Below are 18687 nucleotides of genomic sequence, written 5' to 3' on the forward strand. Positions count from 1 at the left end.
AGTTTCCTTTCCACAAGTTTTTGGACACTACCTGAATCAGAGCTTTTACCCTTCTCCCATTTAGTCTTACTGACTGTTCGTCACATGGGTGTTGTCTTTTTTCTTTTTCATGGGCCATGTTCTGTGCTTTCATTGTTGAGGCGGTCAACCGGAGCTGCAGTTGCAGGGTCGTCAGCTCCTGTCAAGGCGGCAAACCCCAAACCTGCTGGTGGACACTAGTGGTTAGGAATTATGTCAAGCTGAAGAAAGAGTCCTATCTGGTCATTTTGGCCTGTGGCACAGCTTATAGTTACTGGCAGTCCAAGCGGAATGCTGCTCGGGTGGTCACATAGGCAAAAATCCAGGCGTGGTAGGAGTTTGGAGAGACCATTGACCAAGACTTCTGTATGGCTTTGAGGAGATTCTGGTCCACTACCTGGTGCCTCAGGAGGGGAAAGCATTGCACTACCAAAACTGTACCAAAAAAGACTGCCTCAGTCCCACTAGAATGTCTTCTAGTGAGGAAGCTGATTCTGGGGACTTTGGGTTGGGCTCTCCAATCTCTGGAGCTAAAGGCACCAAGGTGGTGAAAAAAATCCTCGTGGCAATGCTCAAGGGGTGGGTGATATTAGCACAGAGTTGCTTAGGGCTCTGGATGTTGTGGGGCTGTGTTGGTTGACATGACTCTGCAATAATGCGTGGACATCGGAGGTAGTTCCACTGGATTGGCATAGACCAGTGGTGGTGGTCCCCCTATTGAAAAAGGGGGACTGTAAGGTTTGTTCCAATTACAGTGTGATTGCATTCCTGAGCCTCCCTAGTAAGGTCCATTCAGGAGTTCTGGAGAGGAGGGTCCGTTGGATTGTCCAACCTCAGATTCAAGAGTAGCAATTTATATTTCGTCCTGACCGTGGAGGAGTGGACCAGCTATATACATTTAGGGGGGTGCTGGAGGGTGCGTGCCCAACCAAATCTACATGTGTTTTGTGGATTTGGAGAGGGCGTTTGACCGCGTTCCTCAGAGGGGTCCAGTGGGGGGTACTCCAGGAGTATGGGGTACCAGGCCCTCTGATATGGGCTGTTAGGTCCCTATATGACTGGTGTCAGAGCTTGGTCCGCATTGCTGGCAGTAAGTCAAGCTTGTTTCCGGTGAGAGTTGGACTCCGCCAAGGCTCCGCTTTGTCACCAATTCTGTTCATAACTTTTTTGGACAGAATTTCTAGGCGCAACCAAGGTGTTGAGGGGATCTGTTTTGTGGCCTAAGGATCAGGTCTCTGCTTTTTGCAGATGATGTGGTCCTATTGGCTTCGTCAGACTGTGATTTCCAGCTTTCACTGTAGGGGTTCTCAGCCGAGTGTGAAGCATCTGGGATGAGAATCTGCTCCTCTAAATTCGAGACCATTGCCTTAAATCAGAAAAGGGTAGAATGTCTTCTCGAGGTCAGGGATGAGGTCCTGCCTCAACTCGCCTATGTAATTCAATCTCCTATGAAAATAAATGTTAATGAAATACATGCCATTAATTGGACTATTCTAATTAGCAGACAGGATTTCACTTTCAGTAATTTTCCCTTATCAACGGTGGAAAAGCATTGACTCAAATACGATTGTATATCTGTGCTGAACCTGAAAAGTCCAAATATACGAGAGAGGCTGGCCAGCAGCCTGCAAAGTTTTTACCAAGAGGTTAATGTTTCATTTAGCAAAATTTGGAATGAAATTTACCAGGACTGTTTTGGACTCTGGAGAAATAAGAGCTCCAGAAATGCTGATAATAGGCTAATCGGCATATTTAGGAACAGCTCTCTTTTTTGGGTTCACAATCTGAGGAAAATGATGGGGTCAGGCGTGCTGGTGACCCAAACGACCCTTAGAACCCTGATAAAAAGCAGTTCTGTGTTCGGAGCGCTGCTGTTCGGTCGTAGCAAAGATTCAAGGTGCTTCCTATCCACACAGGAGTGTATGGAAGAGGGCGGGTACTGAGAGGGTAAGAAACTAACTACATAGATAAGTACGTGAGGGAATTTTTCTTAGCTCAGTGGGGTTCTATGATGTGGGCTTTGGAGAAAGGCAGTGATAAGACGTTAGTCCGTCCTTATTTCACATTTAGTCTGACCAGTGAAGGGCTTGATTATGTGGTACTGAGAGCCTCTGGCATCTCTGACCATCCTGACAGCACCTATAATAACTTTAATCACTGGGGGTGCTCTTGGGGTTATTATGAGGCTCCTGCACACACGATAAGCGGCCGGTGGTTCCAGAAGATTTTTAATTATGACTACTATCCTCGCAGTTCCCTGAGCCAAGGAAGAGTTTGGGAAAAAGATTTTGTGGAAAGGTTCACCCTTACTAACGATGTTTTAACTCGCACAGCACAGCACGCACAGGTTAAAGCCTACCCTGAGTGTCTAGGGAAACAGGTGGCTAATATTTATCAGCTCAAGCTGGATGTTGCCGGTCATGTGGTCAAAAAGGTATTTGGGTTGCACTCAGTTGAAGTTGAGGCGCAGCGCTATGGAAAAGAACCAAAGAGTTCCTTAGATCACCTCACGCTGAATTATGCGACATGGCACTGGATGTTCTCGAGGGTCAGGGTGAGCCTCTGCCCCGAGTTTGTGATGCCAGGGAACTGGCGGCAAAGAAAATGGCTTGAGATTTATCCTGATGGGAAGTTTGTAGATGATTTAAATCCTTTCCGTGATTGGCAGTTGTGGGCGTTTCTGTTATTCTTAAAGAAGGAGTCGGAGACAGGATCATCATCTGACAGCGTGGTCTTTTAATTAATCTGCTCGCAGTTCATACAGGACAGCCTCTAGACAAAAGACCCCGAACAATCACGAGGTGCTTTCTTATATAGCCCTCCTTCTCGCACATTCCAGTTCACTGTCAGCAGACGAGAACCAGACCTCTTAGGTCTGTTCTTGCTGTGTCTTGGTTCTAATTCCATGCTGTCGTTCTTTTTTAAAACACAGAAACAGTTCCGTTACCTGTTTTTTCGCTACGTTTCGTCTGTGGCTGCAGACTTCCTCAGGCTGACGCTGATGGTGGCGCGTCACTTCCTTCTTCGTTTATCCGCGGGCAGCAGAGGACGTTGTCGCCCTCTGCTGCCAGCTCTCCCCTCTCCGACGATGCAGTCCCATGCGCGGTCCAACGTGTAAACTCCATCGTCCCTGTTCATGGTCCCACATCCACGTCTCCTTATCTCGATTGCTTCTTTAATCCATCTTTTGTATTTTTGTTGTTCGGTGTTTATGATCTTTATGTTGTCCCAGTCCATTACATGGTTTTCTCTTAAGCAATGATCTGTTACTGCTGACTTCTTTATTGTACTTTCTGCTTCTTCTTTTGCTGCTCGTGTGTTTTCGACTTGCCTCTTTCTTGCACTTCTTTCTGTGTTCTATTGTTCGTGTGTTGAGTTGGCGTCCGGGTTCTCCTATGTATGTTTTATTGCAGAGTTTGCATGGGATTTCGTAAATGACTCCACATTTAAGTCCAGCTGGTATCTTGTCTTTTGGGTGCACTAGTCTGTTTCTAACTGTTGTGTATGGTTTTGTTGGTGTGTTTATGTTGTGTTTTTTCATTGTTGCTCTTACTTTTTCTGTTATGCCTCTGATGTATGGTAGGGTTATCACTGGTTTTGGTTCTTGTCTCTCTGGGTTTCTGGTTCTTTGCTTAGGTTGTTCTTTTCTTTCTGTTTTGGTTTGTTGTTTTCCTTTGTTTATTGCCCATGTCGGGTACCTGCAGGTCTTTAAAGCATGTTGTATGTGTTTGTCCTCTTGTTTACGGTCTCTTTCTTCTGTTATTATGTTTGTTCTGTGATATAGTGTTCTGATTACTGACATTTTGTGTATGGTGGGGTGTTCTGATGTCCATAATAGATATTGGTCTGTGTGTGTTGGTTTCCTGTATGTGTTTATGTTTAGGGTCCCGTCGGTCTGCCTGGTTAAATACAAAAGATGGATTAAAGAAGCAATCGAGATAAGGAGACGTGGATGTGGGACCATGAACAGGGACGATGGAGTTTACACGTTGGACCGCGCATGGGACTGCATCGTCGGAGAGGGGAGAGTGGGCAGTAGAGGGCGACAACGTCCTCTGCTGCCTGCGGTTAAACGAAGAAGGAAGTGACACGCCACCATCAGCGTCAGCCTGAGGAAGTCTGCAGCCGCAGACGAAACGTAGCGAAAAAACAGGTAACGGAACTGTTTCTGTGTTTTAAAAAAGAACGACAGCATGGAATGAGAACCAGACCTTATTTGGCAGTACATCTTGATGGAAGCTATGAGTGGAGACTTTTGGCTGGAACACAGGAACATTTTGGTTCACATCAGTTTACTGTTAGCATGTCAGATAAGCATCCGGCTTTACGAGAAGCACATCTCAACAGGCCAAAACAGGAAATTCCTTTGGAGCTGATGGGAAAAAACAGCAAACGAACATCCCATCAGGTTTTAACCCAAAGACTCACAATTCAGCTCAATACATTTTGTAGATGACCTCTTGACCTTTTCGGCGACAACACAGTCATTGAAGGATTTGTATAATATGAGTGAATCATGCTCATATCTGAAAACTGAACAGGCTTGTAACATGATCAAGGAGCCATTTCTACCCTCTAACAGCTGTTTCCTTTTGACACAGCACCAGAGTGCATGAAACAGCCTCAAGGTCATGCATTTGCTTCTAAACTGTTTACATTCCAGCAATGACGACAGAAGAATGAAGAATGAACTCTTTTCTTTTAATTAATCAAATAACTCTATTTTAATAAAGCTAATCCAGCAAAGTGTTAGTCAGTGATAAGATGTGACCGATCTGTGAAATTAAAATATTAATTACTTTATTATGATCTTAGAAATGAAGTACTGTGACTTTAAGGATTCCAACAAGACACATTTCACGTAGTGTTAAAAAGACACAACACATTCCTTTCACTGAATCCAATCAGAACCTTACAAATGTAATGAAATAGAATGATGTAACGATCTAGAGTTGTATTTTAATATACTGTAAGTAGATCTAGTTTTATAATCAGAAGATGGGCTGTTTTTATCATCAGGGAGTTTAATTAAACACTCTGTATTGACTTTGAGACAAGAAAAGAGAGAGAGTTGGTATCGTTTAAGAATCTTTAATTTCTTAATTATAAATTCTTAACAATCTACCAGGACTAACTCTGTGATGGATGAAAATGGATTTGGATGTTGTGTTGGTGTGTGTGCGTGTGTGCTTTGTTCAGGATCTTTAGGCTGACGGAGCGTATCTGGTTGTTATGACTACAGACCACGAGGCTTCGGAAGCTGATGACATGAGCAGCTATTTTGCCGTGTACGTACCCTGTGGAGTCTCCCAGGTAGATCAGGAAATGCCAGGTCCTAGGACCTCGGATGTGTACTGGAGCTGTTTGAAGCAGCGGTCACAGCACGTCAAAGCCCGTCTGAAGGGTCGACCCCGGTACCATCGGCAGCGTCAGCAAGTGGTACTCTTATTTTGAAGGGATGTCGTCTTGTTGGTAAACAATGGAAATCTCCAGTAGCTTCACAGTTCTCAGTTAAAGAAGCAAGCACATCTGGCCAGGCTGTACTTCTCTTTTGATGACGGTGGAACCCCGTAGGACTTCCAAATGAACAGAACTGAAGTCAAAATGGAACTGAGCTTAAAATGGCGTTGCCTTGTTTTATATCTCTGAATTGTTGATAAGTTTTAGTAAAGCAGATTGGACACTTTAAGTCAACAAGCCAGATTCTCTTGCGGCAGCCGAAAGCTCTGATTGGTTGGAACAATGTGTCATGCGTTTCTATGGAGATGAGGGTCAGTCTGTCTGTGCAGTAGTCCTGTTTTCATTAAACACATAAATCATGACATCTTTATTCCACAGATCATTCACTTGATTATTATTGATCAACATCTGTTTCGACTAGCTTTAATCACAAATTAAGTACTTTGATTATTGAAAAGCGTTCTTCTTCTCCTTCTGGCTCTTCTCCTGGAATGTAAACAGTCTGAGGAACACCCGACCTTGGCGTTTTCTACACGGGTGTTACTGTGTACAGGGGCAGCTGTGTGGAGCTGAAAATTATGAAGTTCATAACGTTACATATCCCCCCTTTTCAAGGTCAATGTGGTCCTTCAAGAGACCACTTGGTCGTTGAACAAACCCAAGTTATGAAGAATCTTGACAACAGAACAGGATGCGATCCCAAGGGAACAGCCATCTGTGGTGAGGTACGAACCCCACGCCGAAGAACAGTCTCGCATACTCCTCAGGAAGAACACAAGTCAGCAGGTTATTAATTATTCCCCATGGAAGCCATAAACGAAGCAACAGCAACTTTATATCCTCACGGGCAATAAAGCAAAGCAGGAGCAAATCTTGTACGTATCCACGAACAGGGTAGTATTCCAATTAAAAATCGATTGTTGTATCCGCAGGCAGGGTAATATTCCAAATAAAAATTGAACTTTGAAAGAGTACTTATCGTAATCCACAAAAAGGGAAGAGCAGTTGACAGTAATCCCAACGTCTGAGGTGTCCCAGCAGCCATGCCGGAACCACAGTCGTCCAAGGCCAACGAGCCGGAGTCACACCCAGGAGTAGTCGATGCAGATGATGAGTCACGGATCCACCCCCAGGAAGCAGGATCCACACAAGCTCAGCAGAGGAGAGAGAGCACAGTGTAGGCCCTTCAATGTAGACACGACAAAATTGCATTTCATGTCATCAAAGAAATAAAAAAAATAAAACCTAACTTTATGAGTACCTGTTGTACTATGTGTAAAGTTTATGTGAGTTACCCATTAAGTGAAGAAATGGATGCAGCCCTGTCTGTGTTAGGTGCAAAAAGGATGATGCGAGAAGCAGAAAAATGAAAGAAACCCTAACTGGTATCAGTGAAACCTCACTGTAAATACACGCTGTCAGGACAGGAGCAAAATTGGTGATAGCCCATAAGATAAATCAAAGAATTGATAATCACAAAAGGAATATTCACTCTTAAATCAACTTCAAGATACTATAAAAAACAGAAATGTAAATCAGTACTAAAATGTAAATCAGTGGTTAGTAATCATGTTCATGTTAATGTACCCCTAAGGAATTGTGATTAGTAAAGATAAAAAAAAAAATATTTTGGACAACAGTACTATGTGGCCTAACCCACTCACTGTTACCTGGCCGTTTACCTGACTCCAGGAGCCCACAGCACGTCCGTCTCAACACACCTTAAGTCTGCACGTGACGTATAACATGGAAGACAACCATGCACACTCACAAACAAACAAATTTGTGTAATCAGAGATAGAAATCTGTGGAACCAACGGGACGTATTTATCACCCCCCTTGTGATGTCCGTGGATTGTTGTTGTCGGTATCGGCCAAACCTGTGGGACCCTTGTGCAGTTTGATATGGTCCCTGTGTACCCATTTGTAGACGGGCGCCTTATTTTTGTCGTCGATCTTGATCTGATACACGACCGGAGAGATCTTATCTGTAATCAGGTATGGACCCGACCATTTGGGCAAAAGTTTCTTAGCCAGCTTCCCCGAGGTCGCATTATTGTTACCCGTTTTGGGAGCGAAAATGTAGTACCAGGCCTGATCACCTACATCGAGTTCGGAATGTGAGGCTTTCTTATCGTAATATGATTTCCTGCCTTCAGCTGACTTTTCCAGAGATGCCTGTGCGAACGAGAATGCTGCAAGCAGGTGAGTTCTCAGGTCCTGCAAGTATTGGCCGCTCGTACAAGCCTGGGCTGTGTCGGACCGAACCGGTCGTTGATACAGCAGGTGAAGCGGTAGGGTCATTTGTCTGCCCGTCATCATTTCAAACGGGGAGACACCTGTAGACTCATGGGGGTAGCGCGTATGGCCATGAGGACCAACGGAAGTTTCACATCCCAATCTCGGTGGTTAGCTGACACGTACTTTTTTAACATGCTGATAACCGTGCGGTTCACCCTTTCGACTTGTCCAGAAGACTGGGGCCGGTGGCTAATGTGGAACTTAGCCTTGACACCCAAATGTTCCCAAAGATGTTTCATCACCGCAGAGGTGAAATGGGTACCCCTGTTCGAGTCGACCCTTGTGGGCAAACCGAAGCGGGCAAAAATGTGATTCAGCAAGAAGATCGCTGTAGTCTTAGCCGTGTCATCAGGTGCTGGCAAACATTCAACCCATTTGGTGAATGCGCAGGTGACAGTCAGTATGTACTTACTTCCTCTGGTGGATTTGTTCAGAGGCCCCACCCAATCGAATTGCAAGTCCGACCATGGAGTGGTCAGCCCTTTTTCTTGTAGGGGAGCTCTGTGCGTAGGGTTGGACGGCTGAAACTGACAACAAACCAAGCAACGCTCGACGTGGTCCGAGATGTCACGACGCATCCCCGGCCAATAAGCAACCTGGCACAGGGCACCGAACGTGGCCTTGACGCCTTTGTGACCGGCGGATGGAGAGTCATGAGCCTGTGAGATCATGCCCCTCCTCAGCGGTTTTGGAGTAACAAGGACAGGCGGCGAAGGAGGCTTGGCGGCGTGCATCAGCAGCCCTTCGACAACCCTCAGTGTGGACCGCACACGAAAGAGAGAGCGAAGCTCTGGAACGGAATCAAGCTCGACGGAAGTTGGTAGCTGGGTTTTAGGATCAGAAATGTACTTGATCATCCTGCTGATAGCAGGGTCCTGGGATTGAAGACTGACAAGATCGGTATCCGAATAGGCAGGTTGAACGGCCACTGCACCTTTGGGTGGTTCCGAGGCGGACGCGTTAGCAGCCCGAGCTCGAGTAACAACACACACCTGGTTTTCATCAGGGAAAGACCACACACGTCCCTCAAGCCACCCGGGGTCGAAAACCCACAGGGGGCCATCGGTCGCGCCCTGTTTGGCCAAAGAGTCTGCGAGATCGTTCAACTCCTTCTCAGGACCGGGTGCGCGAGAGTGACCTTTGACTTTACGCCAGTAAATGTGCATGTCAAGTGCAGTTACCAGAACGTCACATGCCCTGAAGAGGGCCTGATTTTTGACGGGCTTCCGGCTAGCGGTCTGGAACCCGTTACTCTTCCTAGTTGGTAGATGACATAAGAAACTGAGACGCGCGTAGTCCGAGTCAGTGCAAATCACCAGTTCACGGAAGCCACGGTCCCTAGCGCTACATAGCGCTATCACGATCCCCGCTACTTCAGCATACTGTGAGGTCTTCCCACCCAGAGAGTAACATCGGGGCTCTTTTATGAAAGAGGAACCATGCTACGTATTAATTCGGAATATTAATTTTTAATAAATCAATAACCAAATTTTATATTGTTAAGAAGACTCAAAGGTTGTTTTCATCGATAAACTGACGATAATATCTGTGTTTCTGTGTTTCAGTTCAATGAACAAACAAATTTGGAAATTAAAAGTTTTAATTCTTCAAACTAGACTAATGATTTTGAAATTGACAAACATGGGAATAACAATCAACATTGGCAACTTGTGGGACAATCTTTAACAGTTGATATGATCAAATAGACCTTGTGGTGAATTTATGAAGATTGAGAATGTTGTGATATGAATGCGTGTGTGAGTCTGATTTTGCTTCAGGAAGAACAGGTGTCTGAGCGAAGTGATGGTTTGGATAAACTTAGGTCTTATCAGAGAACTGCATCAAATGCTAAATACTGTGCTCTGTCTCACCGAACTCTTGTGGACCCTCTTTCGGATCCGGGCCGTGGAGGATGGTGATGGTTCATCCAGATGACACCAGCGGCTGACAGGGGAGACGTAGGTGTCGAACGGAACCGGTCCAGAGTTGCCCTCGGTACACGTCGATGGAAAAGTGTTTTGTCGATGCGTTTGTTAAGTTTATTTCACTCAGAAATCAAAAGACTCGGGATGAGCCTGCGTTAGCAGTTGCAATTCAGCTATTCTGTCTGGCTTGGCAGGAACAGCGTGAGAGGGGGGGGGGGAGAAACGAGCCAACCGGCTCTGTCCTCCCTTTAGCGTTTATTCAGGTCCTCTCTCTTTCGTTGTCAAGCACGAACTGAACTCATAAGACTGAAACTTAGCAAAAGCTTTTCTCTTCTCAAAGCAAAACGTGTACGTCAGCATATGTGTTTTGGAGTTTACTGTGAGCAGAAGTGCGTGGGCGTGTTTGGGTGTGTGAAGAAGCAGGAGTGTGAAGGTCGTTACCAAACAATCTCAACATTAACATTTAATTAAGAATGGATTAATTAAATCTCTTATAATTACCCAAAGCATAATAGTCATTTATTTGATTAAAACACATTTATAATGAGCAAATTGATGATTAAACTTTTAACATTCAAAACAAGAAAAGGAAGTTTAAACTTTATGTTTTGACTTGGTCTGGGTACAACTCATGGAAACACGTCTTCTGGACGCTGCAGGTGGCTGATGTTATGGCTTCTTCCAGACTCTCGCAGACTTCATGTCTGCAAAGGTCCCAATCTGTGTGTTAAAGTTCTGGCTTAGCTCGCCAAATGTAATGAAATAGAGTGATGTAACGATCTAGAGTTGTATTTTAATATACTGTAAGTAGATCTAGTTTTATAATCAGAAGATGGGCGGTTTTTATCATCAGGGAGTTTAATTAAACACTCTGTATTGACTTTGAGACAAGAAAAGAGAGAGAGTTGGTATCGTTTAAGAATCTTTAATTTCTTAATTATAAATTCTTAACAATCTACCAGGACTAACTCTGTGATGGATGAAAATGGATTTGGATGTTGTGTTGGTGTGTGTGCGTGTGTGCTTTGTTCAGGATCTTTAGGCTGACGGAGCGTATCTGGTTGTTATGACTACAGACCACGAGGCTTCGGAAGCTGATGACATGAGCAGCTATTTTGCCGTGTACGTACCCTGTGGAGTCTCCCAGGTAGATCAGGAAATGCCAGGTCCTAGGACCTCGGATGTGTACTGGAGCTGTTTGAAGCAGCGGTCACAGCACGTCAAAGCCCGTCTGAAGGGTCGACCCCGGTACCATCGGCAGCGTCAGCTAGTGGTACTCTTATTTTGAAGGGATGTCGTCTTGTTGGTAAACAACGGAAATCTCCAGTAGCTTCACAGTTCTCAGTTAAAGAAGCAAGCACATCTGGCCAGGCTGTACTTCTCTTTTGATGACGGTGGAACCCCGTAGGACTTCCAACTGAACAGAACTGAAGTCAAAATGGAACTGAGCTTAAAATGGCGTTGCCTTGTTTTATATCTCTGAATTGTTGATAAGTTTTAGTAAAGCGGATTGGACACTTTAAGTCAACAAGCCAGATTCTCTTGCGGCAGCCAAAAGCTCTGATTGGTTGGAACAATGTGTCATGCGTTTCTATGGAGATGAGGGTCAGTCTGTCTGTGCAGTAGTCCTGTTTTCATTAAACACATAAATCATGACATCTTTATTCCACAGATCATTCACTTGATTATTATTGATCAACATCTGTTTCGACTAGCTTTAATCACAAATTAAGTACTTTGATTATTGAAAAGCGTTCTTCTTCTCCTTCTGGCTCTTCTCCTGGAATGTAAACAGTCTGAGGAACACCCGACCTTGGCATTTTCTACACGGGTGTTACTGTGTACAGGGGCAGCTGTGTGGAGCTGAAAATTATGAAGTTCATAACGTTACACAGATCTGACGGAGGCGTGCTTCTGATGGTGTTTGGTAATTTTCATTCGACAATAAACCATAACATCCGAGGTATAAAACTATGCCACGTCAGCTCTAACGCCAGTTCAAGCGTTCCTGAGCAAGCGTCGGAGTGGCCAATCCGACCTTTAACTCTTCAACCGAAAGAACCTCGACAAGCTGAAAAATCCGGTCGCTATAACAACCAGCGATCGCAACAGCTCCTTTCAGAATAAAAGCTCCACTGACCCAGGCTGGGTCTGAACAGACGCCAATAAAGAGTTGTGTGCCTGAGGTAACTCGAGACGGGTCTGGTCGGAACTGCGGCTTCTTCTACCGGCTCGGTTTCCAGAGAGGGTCCGCTGGGTGTCAGAGTCCAAGCCCCCAGGCCGGGCTCTCCCAGATGACCGGCTTCCGTCTTGGACCACATTACCCAGCATGCCCCTCGCGGTGATTCCCTCCACGTTGCACCTGCGTCAATCCATGTCTATATATGGAAGACGCCACTCCGGCTCTTCACTCAGTCATCGTTCCACCGTGAGCCATGATCAGAGTATTCCGAAGCTAATACAGCTAAACCTCTACCTTTCCTCCTCAGACCTCATCCAACTGTCAGCCTTTCAAGCATCGCTTTCAGCCAGCAGTCTGTAATAAAAGCTCGTACTCCCGAACCCAGTCTTCGAGTCTGACAGGATGACTGAGTCCATTAATCCAGCGGAGTTCGAGCAGGTGAAGAGAAAGATGGAGCAACTGGTGAACGAGAACGTTCAGCTCCACTCTCAAGTCGATCGGCTTAACACCAGGCTTAACTCCCAGACCGATCTCTCCATGCTACTGCCGTCACGGTGCTCCAGCAGCAGGTTCATGCTCTCCAGCTGCAAGCCCTCACTCCACCAACGGCAGAGCCACACTTCAGTCTCCCGGAGAAGTGGAATGGAGAAACGGGGAGTCCAGACGGTCTGCTCGCTAACCTCGACATGCAGTTCGAGTGCCACCCGGGACGCTTCCCCACTGTGCGCTCTCAGGTGGCACAGCTCACCTCCCTGCTCACCGGACGCGCGGCAGAGTGGGCCGCTGCGCTCTACTATTCCAAATCACCGGAGTGCAATGACTACGCTGCATTCGTGGCCACCCTCAGAAAGACATTTGTTCCACCCAGCAGCGAAATGGGGGCAGAGGCACAACTCCTAAAACTCCGTCAGAAGGAGCGCTCTGTGTGCGCATATGCGTCGGAGTTCCGCACCATCTCCGCCAAGCTGCGGTGGGATGACTCTGCCCTTCGAGCCGTCTTCTTGGAGGGACTGGCAGCCTACATCCGGGATGAGATGGCGGGAAATGAGCTGCCCCAGACCCTGGATGAAGTGGTGGATCTGGCGTTGCGCATAGATCAGCGGGTTTTGGTTCAGCCCAAGCCCCTCATTCGCCCATCCAGGGCGCCTGGACCTATTCCTCGTCCTCCCACGCCTGCTCCCGGACCCGTTGCTACTGAGGAGCCCATGCAACTGGGCCACCTTCCTCCAGAGGAGAGACAGCGACAGTGGCGCGAGGGTCTCTGCGCCTATTGTGGCTCCCCCGACCACAGACGCATGAACTGCCCACTCCGTTCGGGAAACGAAGGAACCCACTGAGTCTCAGGGTCGCTCAGCCTGGGTTGCCTCCAGCCCCTGCCCTTTCCAATCGGCTTCTTCTGCACGTCACCCTCTTATACGGCGAGACCTCGCTCCAGATGCACGCGCTGGTGGACTCGGGTGCCGCTGACAATTTTATGGACATGGATCTGGCTAAACGCCTACTGATTCCCACTACCCCCTTGGAGTGGGTTGTACCAGTGACTACGGTGGACGGCAGGCCCCTCCAGCCTTACCCTGTCCAAAACCGAATGCAGTCCCTCCAGATGACAGTCCAGGGCCACCAGGAAACCCTTCATTTCCTGATCATCCGTGCTCCCTCCTCTCCTCTGATCCTGGGGTTTCCCTGGCTCCGCCTCCACGACCCACAGATCTCCTGGTCTCAAGCTCGCCTTCTAGAATGGGGGGCCCAGTGCCGGACCCACCTCTCTCCTCCTCCACCCCGACCTGACTGCCCGGAGGGTGGCTCCGGTTCTGCACCGCCCAATCTGCCACTGCCCTATCGGGACCTGGCCGCGGTGTTCGATAAGCAGCGAACCACTGCGCTGCCGCCTCACCGTCCGTACGACATGGAGATCAAGTTCCAGCCAGGGACCAGTCCACCCCGGGGGCGCCTTTTTTCTCTCTCTCCCGCCGAGTCCAGAGCTATGGAGGACTATATCGACCAGGGTTCCAGCAGGGTTTCATCCGACCCTCGTCGTCCCCAGGTGCCGCAGACTTCTTCTTTGTGAGGAAAAAGGAGGGTGATCTCCGCCCCTGTATGGACTACAGAAGACTGAACAAGATCACAGTCAGAGATCGCCATCCTCTGCCGCTCCTCACGTCCACCCTGGATGCCATCTCCCAGGCATGGATTTTCACCAAGCTGGACCTCCGGAGCGCCTACAACCTGGTCCGTATCAAAGCTGGAGATGAGTGGAAGACGGCGTTCATCACCCCCACCGGTCACTGAGAGTACCAGGTCATGCCCTTCAGACTGTGCAATAGCCCCGCCGTTTTCCAACGCTTCATCAATGATGTCCTCCGTGACATGTTGGGACGGTGGGTGTTTGCCTACCTGGATGACATCCTGATCTACTCCAAGTCAGAGGCCGAACACCACCACCATGTTCGCGCTGTCCTGACCCGGCTTCTGGACAACAACCTGTTCTGTAAGCCCGAGAAGTGCTCCTTCCACCAGCGGTCCGTTTCATTCCTGGGCTACCTGATTTCGGATCAAGGTCTGACTATGGACCCTCAGAAAGTCCAGGCGGTGAAGGACTGGCCCCTACCAACCAGCCTGAAGCAACTGCAGAGTTTTCTTGGTTTCTGCAACTTTTTCCATCGATTTATCAAATACTTTAGCACCATTGTAGCACCTCTCACCTCTCTCACCCAACCGAGCCCACCTGGTCAACCGTTCCGGCTCACCCCAGAGGCCGTTCGGGCCTTCCACTACCTAGTCGCTCGTTTCACATCGGCTCCTATCCTGCGCCATCCGGATCAGGCAGTCCCTTTTGTGGTCGAGGTTGACGCCTCGGATGTCGGCACCGGCGCCATCCTGTCCCAAGGCGGCCCAGATGACAGGCTACATCCCTGCGCCTACTTCTCCAGGAAGTTTTCCACCACCCAGCAGAAGTACGGCGTAGGGGATTGCGAGCTGCTGGCCATAAAATGGGCGTTGGAGGAATGGAGGCAGTGGCTTCTGGGCACCACTCAGCCGTTCACCATCTGGACTGACCACCAGAACCTAACCCACATACGGTCCGCCAAGCAGCTAAATCCTCGCTAGGCTCGCTGGGCCCTCTTCTTCGAACCCTGTGACGTCTGCGCCCGCTCTAAGGCATCCACCCAGGCTCCGGTTGGCACCCTCAGACCTCTTCCGGTGCCCAGCTGCCCCTGGTTCCATGTGGGGCTGGACTTCGTCACAGGTCTCCCGCCGGTCAGCGACCTCGACACCATCCTGACGGTCACTGACCGGTTTTCCAAGGCTGTCCACTTCATCGACCTCCCGGGCCTGCCCTCGGCCCGACGCACTGCTGAACTGTTTCTGGAGAACGTGGTGCGTCTCCACGGGTTCCCGGTCGACGTGGTCTCAGATCGTGGCCCCCAGTTCACGGCCCGTTTCTGGAAGGCCTTCTGCCATCTAGTGGGAGCTTCTGTCAGTCTGTCTTCGGGCTATCACCCACAGACCAACGGTCAATCGGAGCGGGCGAACCAACAGTTGGGCCAGTACCTCCGCTGCTTTGTCTCGGCCCAGCCTTCGCAGTGGCCTAAGTACCTCCTCTGGGCGGAACTGTCTCATAATCTCCACACCTCCTCGGCCACTCAGATGTCCCCTTGCGAGGTCTGCTACGGCTACCAGCCCCCAGTCTTTTCCCACCAAGAACCCGAAGTCGCGGTGCCGGCCGCTCAATCCCTGGTGAGGCACTGCAAGAACGCATGGATCAAGGCGTGGGCCTCCATTACCCGGGCCAACGCCCGTTACTCACACCAACACCTCCGCAGGCACCGCCCGGGTCCCTCCTAGGCTCCAGGGGACAAGGTCTGGGTGTCCACGGCAGGCCTCCGGGTCCGTGCCGGTTCCAGGAAGCTCGCTCCCCGGTTCCTCGGGCCCTACCCTTTGCAGAAGGTCATTAACCCGGTCACGTACCGGCTGCGGCTGCCTACAAGCCTTCGTGTCCATCCCACCTTCCACACCTCCCGGCTCAAGCCTTACGTGGAATCCTCCCTCCTGCCGCCTCAGGCTCCAGCGCCTCCGCCGGCCCGCTTCCTCGACGGTGAGCCCATCTACACCGTCCGGCGCATTCTTGACGCTCGCCGCCGGAGTCGGGGCTGGCAGTACCTCGTAGATTGGGCGGACTACGGCCCCGAGGAACGCTCCTGGGAGCCGGTCCACTCCATCTTGGACCCTTACAAGCTCCACAGTGGGCTAAGGAGCTACTTTCTGATTTAGTAGTATCTAATGAGGTAACGAGAGGTGGCTTTCAAGAGGTTGGTCATGTTGACTCTGAGGCAGCTTCAGACGTTGTGAAATGGACTTGACGTGTGGCCGAGGGCTACTTTAAATGGCCCCTGATTTCTGTTGGTGTTTTTCTCAGCTTGCTTTGTCTGTATAACGTGATTGTGCTGCTGTGGGCTGTGATTAAGAAATACTGTGAGTTTGAGGTCATGCCTCGTTGTGGGTGCGAGGAGGAGCCAGGAAGTGGGGTCTGTGATTTAACAGGTGTGGAATGTGAGACCGCATTTTGGATTTGGAACAGTTGTACTGCTCCTTGCAACGCACAGAGGGTCTCGAGCGAATCTCCTTTTCAAGAATGAGTGACACAATTCTAGCGATGAGGGCTGTGAGAAGTTGGCCGGTCTGTCCAATGCCAGTGATGGTAGCGTCTCGGCTGGGGACCACACTATCATTATGATCTGGTGAGACAGTGGATTGGACTGATTTATTTGTCCCTTGTCTTGTGCTCTTGAATTGTTATGCAGCATAATTATATTGGAGCCCTTAAGTGCTTTGTGTATATTACAGTTAACGTGTGCAGCAAGGGCGTAGGAAGGAGTTTAATATTGGGGGGGACACGTTTTGGAAATCTAACAAGTCGGTGATAGGTCAGCAGGTCAATATATACACTCAGCTAAAGGATTATCAGGAACACCAAACTAATACGTTGTTTGACCCCCTTTCGCCTTCAGAACTGCCTCAATTCTACTGTCTATAGGCAAGGCCGGATTAACCATATGGGCAAATGGGCAATTGCCCAGGGCCCACGAACTCTAAGGGGCCCAGGGCAGCAAGAGCACGAGCAAAATACTGTAGGCATGTCTGTAATCTCCCGCATTATATTAAACTAGGGTGACCGTATGTCCGGTTTTCCCCGGACATGTCCACTTTTCACTCTCTGTCCGGGCGTCCAGACTGGGGGTCCGCGGTCGTATTGATGAAAATGTCCGGCTTTTCATCCAGGAGCAGGGATCGAATTATGGGGGAGCTGGATATCCTACACATCCAGGGGAGCCGGAAACAAGTTTTCTACCTATATTACATCATTTATGGACTCTTCTGAGCAGAGAGCACAAAGAGCGGCACAGCGCGTTCTTGCGCAGCGCTCCAGGCAGCTGCTTCCAGCGCACGGTCCATTCTCAAAGTGGCGCAACCAAAAAACTATAATTAGCACACGATCGTTCATGTCCGCACATGTTCTCTATTTTCTGTCTTATTTGTGCCTGAAGCGCTCTGCTACTGCGCAGCTCATCACCTGTGCTGCGCGGTGCTGCGGTGATCACTGACGCAGCAACGAAAGGCGCACTCGCTTTGCGGTCAGGAGATCCCTTTGATCTGTTGAAAAGTAACTGATGAGGTGAAAAAGTAAGAATCCAGGCAGCAGTTTTTTCTGGAGAGTTTAGAGGAGATGCAGGAAGATGAGAGACAGACAGGACAGGAAAATAGTTAAATAAAAACAAGAAAACTAAACAAAGAGTTGAAAAGTAAAATGTAGGTAAGATTTATCTCCACTACGTGTTTCTACCTGTATAAAACAATAAGTTATACACATGTCATATTTATACATCTGATACAATTCAGATCACCTTCAAAACTCAGTCACACGCCCAGGGTCGTTTCAAGACAGGGCCAAGGCAAAATGACCCCATCCACCACCCCACCCACCCACCCCATAGCTGGGCTCCCCAGAAGCCTCTGTGTAGTTCATACCCTCTCCAGTAGTATTAGTTATACAGTGTTTGTAAAAAAGACTCAGACATTACTGACATGTTCTAATATATCAGATGAAAAACTAAATTATCAGACATGCTGTCTCATCTGCTTCTTTTCTAAACTTGCGAAAAGTAACAAAACCATTTGAAAGCCACTATTTGTGGATTATCTGAAAGTTTCCATGGAGTGTGGGACAACTTGTTTTTTATTGATCCTATCATCTAATCTCACAGCTGAAACAAGCATCCTTAATAATCTGTGCACAGGAAGCTTACCGATGCTGTAGTAAAACAAAAGGTATAATAATTTATTATTAATAAAACCTTGTTGCAGCACTAAAGCAGAAAAATGAGATTTTCCAATACATATGCTAAATATTTACATATGAATTGTTTTAGAGCCCTTTAATTGGCAGAATCTGATATTAATTTAGTTCTTACAAAAAAATGGGTCCCAACGTGGTTTGTGTGGCGTTGCCATAGTGTGACGTCATAGGCACAGATACCCTGCCCTCTTTTTTGGAAATGGAAATATGATCACCCTATATTAAACAAACTGTCCACCCGGGCTTTTGCGCTGCACAGAGACGCTTCGCTGCCTACGACTGAACGTCAGTTGAGAGTCAGTCTCATGCAGAATGACCAATGAAGAGAGGGCCTCAAGTTAAGACCCTCTCCTCATTGGTCAGTCCACACGAGGTGGGTCAAAGGTTACTCTGAGTGGGTTACGTGTTGTCAGGCATTCAAGTATTGAGTATATTTACTGCATATT

Source organism: Nothobranchius furzeri, chromosome 18, assembly GCF_043380555.1.
Source record: "Nothobranchius furzeri strain GRZ-AD chromosome 18, NfurGRZ-RIMD1, whole genome shotgun sequence".
Lineage (NCBI taxonomy): Eukaryota > Metazoa > Chordata > Actinopteri > Cyprinodontiformes > Nothobranchiidae > Nothobranchius > Nothobranchius furzeri.